This window comes from Podarcis erhardii (genome assembly GCF_964252035.2).
Source record: "Podarcis erhardii genome assembly, chromosome: 9".
Classification (NCBI taxonomy): domain Eukaryota; kingdom Metazoa; phylum Chordata; class Lepidosauria; order Squamata; family Lacertidae; genus Podarcis; species Podarcis erhardii.
Genome location: NC_138512.1, coordinates 50,503,427 through 50,516,505, shown reverse-complemented (window position 1 = coordinate 50,516,505; position 13,079 = coordinate 50,503,427). Strand labels below are relative to the sequence as shown.

Sequence of the window (13,079 nt, the reverse complement as noted above, 5' to 3'; positions counted from 1 at the left end):
GCCAAAATAAAAAGGCTTTCTTTGTTGCCTTTCACATGCAATACTTATTTTAATTTGGTTAAAAATGAGTGCCTTTGCAAGTGCTTCTGTGAATATTTCAGCAACGCCAATAATAGCCCCAGCTCCATGCTACCTAACACTGGATTGGATTGGATTGATCTTTATTATGGCCATTGGCCCGTTACACGACAGTTTCCCATACCAACATATTATACTTAAACCTCCAAATTTAAAATCGCCAAAACTTACAAAAGACAAACAGGAACCGGAACAAAACAAAGACAAGGACCACCATCATACATTACAATAAATTTGTAACCTATACATCGCCCTCTGCTCATAAATTAATCAAGGATATCAATGGTGATATTGCCTAAAACATTGATCATGGTTTAAAACAATGGTGATGTCACCTAAAACATGGATCATGGTTTAAAGGGGTTATCCGAGCCACACAGGAGACCGTTTCTCTTCTTTAGGAATAGGACGCTGATCAAGAATCTGGCAACCATGAGTGATCTTAGGGGGTCGTCATCAATTAGTAGATATCTCAGTTTGGCTTCAATCGTATCATCGGCAATTCCCTTAAGATATTGAGCAAGAAACTTGCTCCTGGCCGGTAAGTGAAAAGCACAGTCAAAAATTATGTGATGCAACGATTCTGGTGCCCCACAATTACAATCACATAAGAGCGATATCTGTCCATTGGAGAATCTATTTCTCAGCACGTTCGATGGGAAGGTGTTGAATCTTGCCTTTACAAAGGCATATCTATGAGCTGAGAAAGTTAAGGAATTCAAATAGTTTGGGAGCCTTAAGAGGGGTAATAAACCAAGATTTAGAGGTGAGCAGGTACCATTGCCCAAAACCATTTTCTGCTGCAAGTCCATCTCCTCTAGCTTACAAATTACTGTTCTTTTAGCTGGGACTATGTCCTGCTCTAGTAATTTGGATGGGGAGATTCCCATTGCCGTAATTTTCAGCTGTAAATTTTTTACCCATGGGCTCTGGAAATCATCTCTCCACAAACATTGTATCAAGTACAAGTTTGGGAGATTGTGCCATAGAGATAACCAGTGACAAAGTATGTGCTTCCACAGAGCATTTTCCAGGGATACAATATTAAGTTCGATGCGTAACGCTGTATTACTTACACAGTTGGGCAGTTTCAATATCCCTCTTAAAAACTGATTTTGAATGACCTCCAGGTGAGATAGGTTGGCAAAAGTCCCCCAAATTGAGATGGCATAAGCAGTTGTCGGGATCACCTTGGCCTTGAAGACTTTCAACGCCGATGGGATATGAAGGGCCCCATCGGTGAAGAAGAATCGCAAGATCGCCAAGGAGATAGCTTTGGCTCTATTTGTAACATAGGCTACATGGGCCTTCCATCTGAGGTTATGTTGTAACCAAACTCCCAAATATTGGAATCTATAAACTTGTTTGATGACTCTCCCATCAATTCTCCAATTATGGAGTTTCCGGCTCTTTGAGAATATCAGGATCTTAGATTTTCCATAATTAATTGTAAGGGAATTTGCGTTACAGTATGATCCAAAATTTTTTAAGGCCCTCCTGAGACCTACTCTAGAAAAAGAAAGAATGACTGCGTCATCCGCATATAGTAACAAGGGGCAGCAATAAAGTGCTAGGCGGGGTGCATGAATCCTTTCTTGGGCCTCTATTAGGGGAGTCCTCATGTCACTTATGAACAAATTGAACAGGAGTGGAGCCAATATACAACCCTGTCGGACACCTCTGTTAATGGGAATTGAGTTGGTGAGATCACCCTCCGGGGTGAATCTCACTCTAGCCGCTGAGTTCTCATGGAGTTTGATTATTAGCCAGAGAAGCCTTCTGTCGATGCCCCAGCGGGAGGGTTTTTCCCAGAGGATGCTCCTGGGGATACTATCGAATGCTGCCTTTAGGTCAATGAATGCCACACAGAGTTGGCCACCCTTTGGGGTGGAATATTTCCAGGCAAGATGCTGTAAAATTAGAATATGATTAATTGTTGACTGTTTTGGGCGGAATTCAGCTTGTTCGGGCCCAATTAGTTTTTTCTCTTCGGCCCATTGGATAAGTCTGTTCAACAGGAAGCGGGCATACAGTTTCCCCACTATTGAGAGCAGACTGATGTTTCTGTAATTCCCCGGGTCATCTGGTGAGCCCTTTTTGTGGATTGGAACGATAACAGCGTCCTTCCATACTTCCGGGATCATCCCAGAGTTGTTAACTGCATCGAAGATGGTCGCCAGGACCTTGGCCCACCAGTCCGCGTGGTATTTTATAGCTTCTGCCGGAATCAGGTCTGGCCCAGGCGCTTTCCCTGTTTTGAGTTTGACGATCAAGTCATGGATGTCTTCCGGATCGGTGGGGGGCCAGAGGGGAAGCTGATATTGAAATTCGTCTCTTGTGTTAACGATACAGTCAGTTGTGGCAAAGTAATTTTTTTAATAAGATTCCCAAACCGGGGCGGGAATAATAGTTAAAGGGTATCTTTTAGTTCTTTTATTTACCAGGAGCCAAAATTGTCTGGAGTTCCGTGATGATGAGGCTTCTATAATTGCCCGCCATTGATTCACTTGCCATTCCAGTCTGGCACCCTTTTGAATTTGCTTGTAGGCCGATTTTGCTTGGAAATATTCTTTTGGCAAGACCGTTGCCCCAGAGGCTTTGTATTCTTTGTAGATGTTACCAAGAAGTTGTCTAGCCTGTTTACAAGCACTGTTGAACCACAATGCACCTATCTTCCTTTGTGTTCGATTTATTTTATGCGTCGGGACAGAGAAAAAAGACGTTAGATCTTCCGACAGATTCGAGAATAGTCTTAGAGTTTGGTCATAATCATGACAATCCTCAATCAAGCCTGAATATGCTTGTTTTAGTCCTTGTTGGAAATATGCTGAGAATTTTTGAGCCTGTAGTTTGGACCATTTTACACTTTTGACTTGCAGTACTGAGTTTGTAATCAAATGTGTTGGATGTCTGTCTCCATCTGGGGTCCAGTCTATAATCATTGTGGCGACCAACGGTAGGTGGTCGCTCAGTTGAATATTTTCAACTTTAAAATGGGAAAATTTGGGGAATATATCATGAGATACCAGCATATAATCCAGGACACTGTTTGCAGAGGAGCTTATGTGTGTGAACTCACCCGGTACGTCAGGCGGACAGTTCCCGTTTAGAATCACTAAGTTTAGACGTAGTACCAATTGGTAAAGAAGGGTTCCTGCTTCATTTACCCTTTTGTCTTTGGAAAGTCTTTGATTATGGAGGGAGAGGTCATTAATGAATTCAGGGGTTATCCACCATTTGGCTTTAATTAAGGACTCCCAGTTTGTTGCAATGCGAGCATTGAAGTCCCCTGCTATAACATTGGGTATATTGGCGTATTTGGAGTGACAAAGAATAATATGTTCCTCCAAGATTCCCCATTTATTGTATAAGTCTGCAATGTTGCCTCCAGGAGGAAGGTAAACATTTGTTATAGCAAGTTCGAAGTTTTTCCCCGTAATCAGGGCTGTAATTGCAAGGGTGGAAGCATTTACAAGCGTGAGTTTTGCCCGTATTTTCAAGGAAATTGCTATAACTAATCCTCCACTAGGCCGGCCTCCTTTAGTAGACAGGCATGCCGGTAATGATATGGCATCAAAACCATTAATATTTACTCTCACCTCTTCCCATGTTTCCTGCAGGAGAATTACTTGGTGTGAGTTAATTAGTTTTACAAAGTCCGGGTCAGATTTTTTCCCCTTCCAACCTGCTATGTTCCAGCTTAAAAGGGAGAACGGGGGAGAATTTGACTGAGGTTTAGGTAGTCACAATGGAGAAGGGGGGAACGCTGCTCTTGGTGGATTGTCAAATTTGAAGAAGTCAGTAATTTTCCTTTGGCTAATAGTAAATGACTTCTCTCCTTTTGGCGCAGGTGTGCCTCTTGAGCTATTTGTAATTATGCTCTGCTCACCTGGTCCTATAGGGGTAGTGTTCTGGTTTGGTCTAGTCTCCTCTCTGAAATCCCTTGTTTTATCAGAGAGCTTGTCATCTAGGGGAGCAGGGATTAAGTCGGTACAAGTTTTAACTATTATTAGATTTTCCTTCCGTGGGTATATCATCTTATTTATATGGCCCAAGGGGTCTTCTGTCCAATCCGTATCGATAGCAGATTGAACTTCCAAATCATCAGCTAGAGATTCTCCATCCGATAATGATGACTCCAGGTCAAGCATTGAGGAATGTGTCGAAATTTTGTTTATATTTTGCTGTTCTTTAGTAGGTATAACCATTTCAGCAGATGCAGGAAGAGCTGGGTCCAGATTAACTAACAGGGGTGGCGAGACGATTGTCTGTATCGTTGTCTTGGCTTTTATGGACCTATTTTGGGGCTGTGGGGTGAATTTGAGGTCCATTGAGCCTCCACTGGCCCTGTTGGTTTGCGTTCCTTTGTTTCCTATTTTGCTTTTGGCCTAGGACATCTTCTCTCTTAATTTATCTAATTTATTTATTATTTTTTACCTAACACTCTTGAACCCTGATCTCCTAGGAACTCATCCAACACTTATTACACCACATTGGTTTATGTTTCTTTATGTTGGGAAGTTTCACCTGTTGAACCTCTGGCTGTCAGTAGCTATAAAAGATGCAAGACCTTTGCCAGAGAAAAGGATAGTAAACCTAGTGGCATATAAGAACTTGGCCCACTTTAGGGTACTTCCCTGTCCCCTGCTTAATAAATAAATTAAAACTTTGCATATGGTTATTCTGTAAATTTTCCATGCCAGAGGCAAGCCTAAAGCAAATCTTTTTTGGACAGTTTTCAGCAGAAAAAAATCAGTTTACTCATATTGAAGGAAGGTGACCAAACTATGTCTTTCTTGTTTAAAATATGTTTTTCACCTAGCTGATAACTGGCTGCTTTGAAAGTGTGATATTATATATATATATATATATATATATATATATATATATATATATAGGTCCTTAAATCAGGCAAATGTTGTATAGTGCTTTCTTTTTCTCTGCTGATTGAGGTGCGTTTCCAAAATAGATGCCTGCAGGTTTTAACATAATTCTTTGCTTTTCAAATCGCTATGATAATTAAAATAGTCATAGATGCATGGACGTAGCCAGGATTTTTGTTAGGAGGGCAGGCTTTTCTTGAGGGGTGGGGCAGAGCCTCAGATTTGTATTGATTTGTACTGATTTTGATTGATTGGGAGGGCAGGTGCCCCCCCCGTTCCCCCTGGCTACACCTATGCACACCAAAGATTTAAAGCACTATGTATGGCAAGGGTGCCCCAAACTTTGTGGACCAATGGTAACATTTTGAAAGATTGAGAGTGCTGTAGGCGCAAGTCACAAAACAGTTGCTGCAGGGAGGTTCATGGCATAACACAAAGTGGCTGCCATGGGGAGTATGGCATAACACAAAATTAGAAAGATGGCCACTCCAGATAACACGGGAAGACAGCTATGCCCTGCAGGCCCTGATTTGAAGATCACACAATATTGATTTTACACACAATTGGGAAACCATGTGCAAGGAACTGTAACTTCCCTTCCCACTTGGTACTAATTCAGGTTTTTATATGAATGTAATTTAAGACGGACAATTCACTTGGTAGACTTGGCCGTTCTTGGCAGGTTTGAGGTGCCAGGACTCCCAAATTGTGTAATCTTGTAGATAACTCATAGGATTGGATTCAGGCTTAGTCGTGCTTAAAGCAGAGCTGTTAAAACCAGTGGGTGTTAAGTTAATCATGACTAATTTAAGTCACTATAATTTTAATGGCTTGACCTTAAGCATGAGTAAGTTTGGATCCAAGCCATAATCACAAAATAATATCGCAAGGCTCCATCTAGTACATGGCTGAAAGATTCAGGCTCTCCAAGTGTCCCTATTTTCCAGGGACATCCCTGATTTAGAGAAGCCATCCCGGTTTCTCATTTGATCCTGGAATGTCCCACTTTTCCTTAGGATGTCCCTGTTTTCTTGGAGAAATCTTGGAGGGTGTGGAGTTATCTGACCCCTGAGCTGTCTGAAGGCAATCCTGTATAGGAAAGTTTTTTTTTAATGTTTAATGTTTTATATATGTTGGAAACTGTTCAGAGTGATTGGGGCAACTCAGTAAGATGTGTGGGGTATAAATAGTAAAATTATCATTGTGGAATGGGACGTCTCTATTTTCATTGGAGAAATGTTGGAGGGTATGGGGGATTTGATGCTGTTTTCTTCAGATGTTTTTGGGCTCCCAACTTCCATTTGCCCCATGCAGCAAGGCCAATAGGCAGGGATAAGTGCCAGATGTTCCCTTCGTTAATTTAGTATCATCAGCATATAAATATCACTGTGATATTCAGTTGTGAAGTGGATGTGAACTGAAATATTCATAGACGTTCCATTGCCTGATGAATTCTGCAAGGAAGCTTTCTGTCAGGTGTGTGTGGAGGAGCCAGGGCCTGTGACCAATAGGACTCTGCAGGACTGTGGCCTTCCTAAGTTTGTTCTGAAGAGGCAAGGCGTGGCCACACAAGTGAGGCCGACTGGTAACTCACAGCACCTGGTGGCAAGAGCTAGGAAGGGATATAAGGTCAACATTTTCCCTTTGGCTTTTTGCCACAGCAACACATTCCCTGCCTTGCTGCATTTGGTTCCTTGACTCCTTCCTCTTGATCCTCAGACCCCTGACTTCATGACTCCTTGCTTCTTGATACTCAGACCCTTGACTTTGTAACTTCTTGCTTCCTGAACCTCGGACCCTTGGCTTCTTGACTCTTGGCTCTTTGACCCTTGGACTCTTGGCTTCCTGACTCCTGGCTTCTGGACTCCCGTTCCTGCTCCCACCCTGCCATCTTGTCCCCAGTCCTCACATCCCCAGCCGGGACTTTGATCGCCCATGAACTGGACTGTGACACTTTCATTCAACACACCAATTTGATTGTATGACTCTTCCACTGACAGAGAGAGAGAGAATAATTCATGCATGAGATGGACCTGAAACTGAGGCTTCAGTCCCACCCAGAACACCAACAGCTGTGTTCACAAATATCTAGTGGATTGTATTTTTAGAAGTGTTTCAGATCTGTAGTTTTTGAGGGAACTATACATTTTCATTGCAAACATTACTTCACTGTTTACACTGTTCTTGTTTACAAAGTCTGTTTTGAGCAGTGTGTAGGCAACAAATATAATGCAAGCCAAAAAGGAAATTGTTCTTTGTATTCATTCTTTTGAAAAATGTTGCTCTTTTTTATTTTAAAAATGCCTTTAAAAGACATTTTTAAAAATTCTTTAAGATGCTAGAAATTCAAACAGCCCACAGATTGCATTAAACACATATGCTTTCATTATGGTCAAGTAATTAGTCCTTGGAGTAAATGCATCTGCTTTGTTTAGATAAACCAGTATTTTAGTTGTTTTTTCTTTTTGGCAAATGCTTCCATTGCCTCTACACAAACCTCAGCCAATAAACACCCTTATTGTGATCTTATGGCAGTAAAAAATACATATGTTGTACCAAACGTGACAATAATTTATTAGCTGGAAATAAGAATTTAATTTGCTGCTGAACTGTGTAGACAACCTAAAGAGAGGAATCCTGCGTCTATTTTCTTCCTTATTTATTCATTATTGCCTTGTTTCAAATTAACGCAACGGCTTTATACCCTGTTCTCTGCATATTGTTAGATCCTTTGCCAATGCTTTCTGCAGTCCTTTGGAATCTTTCAGATTATTTAACAGGGTTTAGATCATTCCTTTGGCTCTTGTAGACAAGAAGGCATTTTTATTTTTATTTTTTAAAATACGATTGTAAGGGATTTAGCCCAATGAGGTCCTGATCTATTTATTTTTCTGCAGAATCAAGCACTGCACCCACTCCACTCATGACATACCACTGGGGTGTGGAATGGGGAGGTGAGATTAGGAAGAGGTGAGACTGTCAGATAAGATTATATTATTCCATATTTGAGAAGGTCCTTGCTAGGTCTAGACCATACAGCCTGTGTCTGGTAGTGCTCCCAGATAGTAGTTTTGCTGGACTCCCACTGAGACGGTTTAAAGAAAATGGGATCCTCTCTCTCTCTCCAAGTAAATATTTTTGGCTTCATGGTGATGTGACATCACATTGCCTATTTCTTCATATAGATTAAAGTTAGAAGCAAGCCTAGGGAGTATTTGCAGAGAAGAATTAGCTGGCCTTAGAGGGTGAATCATCTAGAGCAGTGGTTCTCAAAAAAATAATTAAAATACTTAGGCAGAAATCCTATACATATTTATCTGAGAGTAAGTTTCACTGAACTCACTGGAGTTTACTTCTAAGTAAAAATGTATAGGGTCTCACTGTTAGCATTTAATTGCTTTAAAGAAAAGACATATTCGCTTTATCTTGATTGCAATTGCATACTTATAGTCTGGATTTTTTTAAAAAAGAACGTGTAGATTAAGTTCATTAAAATTAATTTCAGTTTCATAGCTCTGGTGTTCAGCCCTTCATAATGAAAGTGATCAAAGATATATCATGCTTTGAATTGTACTCATGAAATATGAGTCTCTGTCTGGAAAATTCAACTTCAGCCAAATGAAAAATGTGTGGTTGCATGCACTTCTGACTTAAGTTCAAAGAAATACAAGCAAGAAACTGCCAAGAGATTTCTGATATTTAATTGCTGCAATCTACTCACAAAATGCTTGGTAATATATCACATGGTCCTAAGACGAGCATATTCATGTAAACAGTGGTTAATTTGTAAAATGAACTCTGTCTGGAAACCATGCCTTCTGATTTTCAGTTTGTGATATGAAGGGATTGGTTGTCATTCCTCATCCAACAGATAAAAGAAGACATTCTGCTCATACTCAGAGACATTTTCTCATTTATATTGGCCTCCGGTCTTATTTACAGAGCCAGCCCAAGACGTTTTGTTGCAAGATGGTACCCGCCTCACATTCCGCCATCTCAACTGGCAGATTAATCTTATTCTAGTACTAGCAACGGGACAGTGTCATTCTCTGAGGGCAGCAGATTAGTTATGAGGGTGTAGGACAAGCCACAAGGCATGCAAAATTCTATCCTCCAACACAGGCATAGGCAAACTCGGCCCTCCAGATGTTTTGGGGCTACAACTCCCATCATCGCCGACCACTAGTCCTGTTAGCTAGGGATGATGGGAGTTGTACTCCTGAGTTTGCCTATGCCTGCTCCAACACAAGGACATGGTCAGGGAAGTTAGAAGGAAGCACTATAAATCCAGCATCTGCCACCTGAGGTAGTTGCTTCACTCTGTCTCATGGTGGGGCTGGACTTATTTAACTATGACCAAGGCCTGGTACAAACCCCAGCAAGCCTTTGTTCAAATGAAGTCCTGCTTCTAAGACATTTTCAAAAAGTAAATGTAGTGACCCAACTCAATGTCTACACTCTTCAAGTTGCTTACAAACTTAGATTTCGTAAAGGAAAGCAAAAAATGAAACTATACACAACTTAACAAACTGGATGCCATTCATTTGGGAGGGTTGAGCATGAGAGGGTTGTTTAGCGAAAACCTTTGCAACCTACAAAATGCACTGCTTGGTGGCAGAGGCTCAGAACTTCTCCATTCCTTTAAAAAGCACCTTTAGGAAGCCTGTTCTGCTAGAAGACAATGCTCCCCCCACCATCTCTGTGATTTGGTTTCATGGTATCATTCTGTAGTCAACTCTAATGGGCTGTGTGATAAAGCCCTGGTTCATGCTGAAGTCAAACCTTGGTTTAGTGATACTGTGCAAACATGCAGACTTCCAGGGAAGAATCTGCAGCCACTTTGCTCCTCCATGGTCCTTTTTCCTGCTGTGCTTCACTAAGTTCAGCCGTGGGTTGGCTAAGCATCTCTTTCAGACCAGGCCATTGTGATATCAGTACATTATTATTATTAGTAGTAGTAGTAGTAGTAGTATTTTCTTCCCCACCCATCTGAATGGGTTTCCCCAGCCACTCAGGATGGCTTCCAACAAAAGATTAAAAATACATTAAAACATCAGTCATTAAAAACTTCCCTAAACAGGGCTGCCTTCAGATGTATTCTAAATGTCATATAGTTGTTTATTTCTTTGACATCTGATGGAAGGGTCTTCCACAGGGTGGGTACCACTACCAACAAGGCCCTCTGCCTGGTTACTAAGTGATCCTTGTTTTGCTAGGAAAACCTCAGAAATAAACTCACAGTTTTTGCTTCCAGCAGCACCACCAAAACTGCAGCTCAAGGAAAGAGACAATGGTGAATAAGGGGAAAGCAGTGGGAGAAAAAGACAAGTGAGGGAGATGTGAAAAATTTCACCTCTGCCCCAAACAGTCATTTTGCTCCCAACAGTTTCATGGGTGAAAATTTGACACAGGCCAATTAATTTGTGCTCCTGGAGCTGCTCCAAGCAATCTACTAAATCAACTCGCCATGCCCCTCCCTGCCTCTCGAACAGCTTTATCTTTAATTAATAAACCCTATTAGAACACAGAGGACACAACTCTTAAATCAAACATTTAATTATCTTCACGGCTGCTGGCCCGGGCTCTTTTCTGAAGGAAATTCCCCGCCTAATTTTATACAAAGTGAACAAGGTGTTGGGATATTTTTCTGAACCAGAAAGCATCAATCATTCGTTTCTATGTAGCCTCCCGCAATAACTATGATTTGAGGACATCAGCGCCATTGTTAACTCGAAGGAGCCGGCCAGTCAGTCGGTAATTTCTAATTGAGCTCCATGACCCTTGCCTAATTGTATTCTTGACAGCAGGCTGAAATTATAATTATGGCTACAAATGCATTTCAAAGCAATGCAATTGTGTCTTTATTTATTTATTTACTGCCTGCTTAAAAACGGAAATAATTAGACCCAAGACATCATCAGGCAAGATGTCATGTGATTTTCAAAGACTCGTGGCCTTATGCTAAGTATTTGCAGTCACATACATCATGCAGCATACTGTAACTGTGTAGCCATTTGTCTCCTCCATGGCCCTACAGACACACAGAAAGGCAGGCAGACAGAGGGCTGATTATTTTGCCTAGAGGATTGATTACCCCCACATTTCAAATGCATCATTTCAGGAGACAAATGTTAGTTGTAGCTTCAGGGAAATGCCTTTACTTCTGTAGAATGTTGCACATCTTTAGGAGCTAAAAATAGAAGAAGGAAGCCATATTTTGCGATGTTCCGGGAAATTCTTGATAATATATGCTATCAATGGAGGAAAATTCTTTCCCAATATAGCTTTTGAAGTTCTGTTTTTTAAAGCCCTCTCATTGAAATTAAGGGAAGGAGAGTAGATTGGTATATCCACATGACTCTGCTGTCAAGTAAACCTGTCTAGGTGATATCCTAAAGTGGTAAGGGTCTGCGTACATTGCAAATATGTTATAGAAAACAGTGGCATCCTCCTAGTCATTTGGAGATGAAAGGATTAATGGAGAAATTCTTTCTGGGTTGAATGCCACAGGGGAATGTCATACATTTCTATCTAAAATTATATGACCAACCAAGATTGAGCATGTGGACTGCTGTGCATGTAGGTCACAAAAACAAATCTCTTTTGTAGCTTGCTATTTCATATTTTTTTTAAAAAAAATTGTAAGGACTGCAGGCTACTGTTATTGAAGATTTTCCCAAGGATCATACAAATGAGTGTATTGATTGATAATCGATTTGTGGTCTCTCATCTGATAAGACTTTAAAAACTGTGTCCTTTGTGGATAATTTCACTTATGCATGAATAGAAGTTAAATTTGCTGTGCGTGTTAAAATAGAGGCTTAGAGAACATTTACAGAATTCTGTTTGCTGTCAGCTGGTTATTATCAGCACAGCGAATAATCTATCAGGATGGTCCAAAAAGTCAACATCCCACCTTGGTTTCATTTCCTTGAAAAAGGAACGTGGACATACCTTAAGTGCTTGAAATTGCAGAGAACATATAGTGGCTGAAGACTTAAGAAAACCTACTGTAAATGTTTCCATAAACCATTCTTGAAATATGGTGCATTTCTAAAATGGTCTCTATTGTGTGAATTAGAAAATGGGAAAGCTCAAGAATCTCATACGAATTTATTTATTTATTATTAAATGTAGATCCTGTGCTTTCTTCCAAAGCAGTTCTAGATCTGTCAGTCATTTGCATCACCATCTCTATGCATATAATGTTGGCAGTTTTCTCTAGAAATTGGCAATTACAAATTGGCATTCTGGTATGTTTGTAAGGCATACCCTCCAACATTTCTCCAATGAAAATAGGGACGTCCCATTCCATTATGATAATTTTACTATTTATACCCTGCAAATCTTACTGGGTTGCCCCAGCACTCTGGGCAGTTTCCAACTTATAAAAAAAACCACAACAAAACATTAAACATTAAAAAACTTCCCTTTACAGGATTGATTTCCGACTGCTCAGGGGTTGAATAACTCCATATCCTCCAAGATTTATCCCATGAAAATAGGGACATCCTAAGGAAAAGTGAGACATTCTAGGATCAAATAAAAAAAAACACCAGGATGGCTTCTCTAAATCCCTGGAAAATAGGGACAGTTGGAGGGTCTGGTAAGGTAAATGGGCATTATAACAGTAATAATCATTATAATTCTGGTCCACTTTCCCCCCAGGAAACTCAGAGCTGCAAACAAAGTCACCCACCTGGCTTATCTCACAAAAATCCTTTTTTATTTTTATTTCTTATTTCCAACAAGTTTTTATTATTAAAATAATTCAGCATTAATACACACGTTACAAATATACAAACATACAAACATACATCTCACAAATCCTGTGAGATAGATTAGGTTGGAAGTTAGTGACTGACCCAAAATCACCAACTTTCTTTTTTTTAAAAAAATAATATTTATTAAGATTTCAAAAAGGTTACAATAATAAAAAAGAAAAGAAAAAGAAGAGAAAAATACAAAACACAAAAAGGTAAAAAACAATTAAAAACAAATCAACCTTTCCATATCTTAACTTTCATTTACTTGTTTCCCTGACCTCCTCGCACCTACCTTTTTTGTATTCTAGTTCAATTAATTATTTCAGCAAATCCTTTCCATTTCTGCTTTTAT

At 40.2% G+C, this 13,079-nt stretch overlaps 1 long non-coding RNA gene across 2 annotated transcripts in view; it reads right to left on the bottom strand.

Annotated features, from left to right (window-relative positions):
- The window catches only part of LOC309350451, a 685,906-nt gene that overhangs the window by 361,148 nt on the left and 311,679 nt on the right, over window positions 1-13,079 (bottom strand). The gene's annotated exons all lie outside the window — the stretch shown is intronic.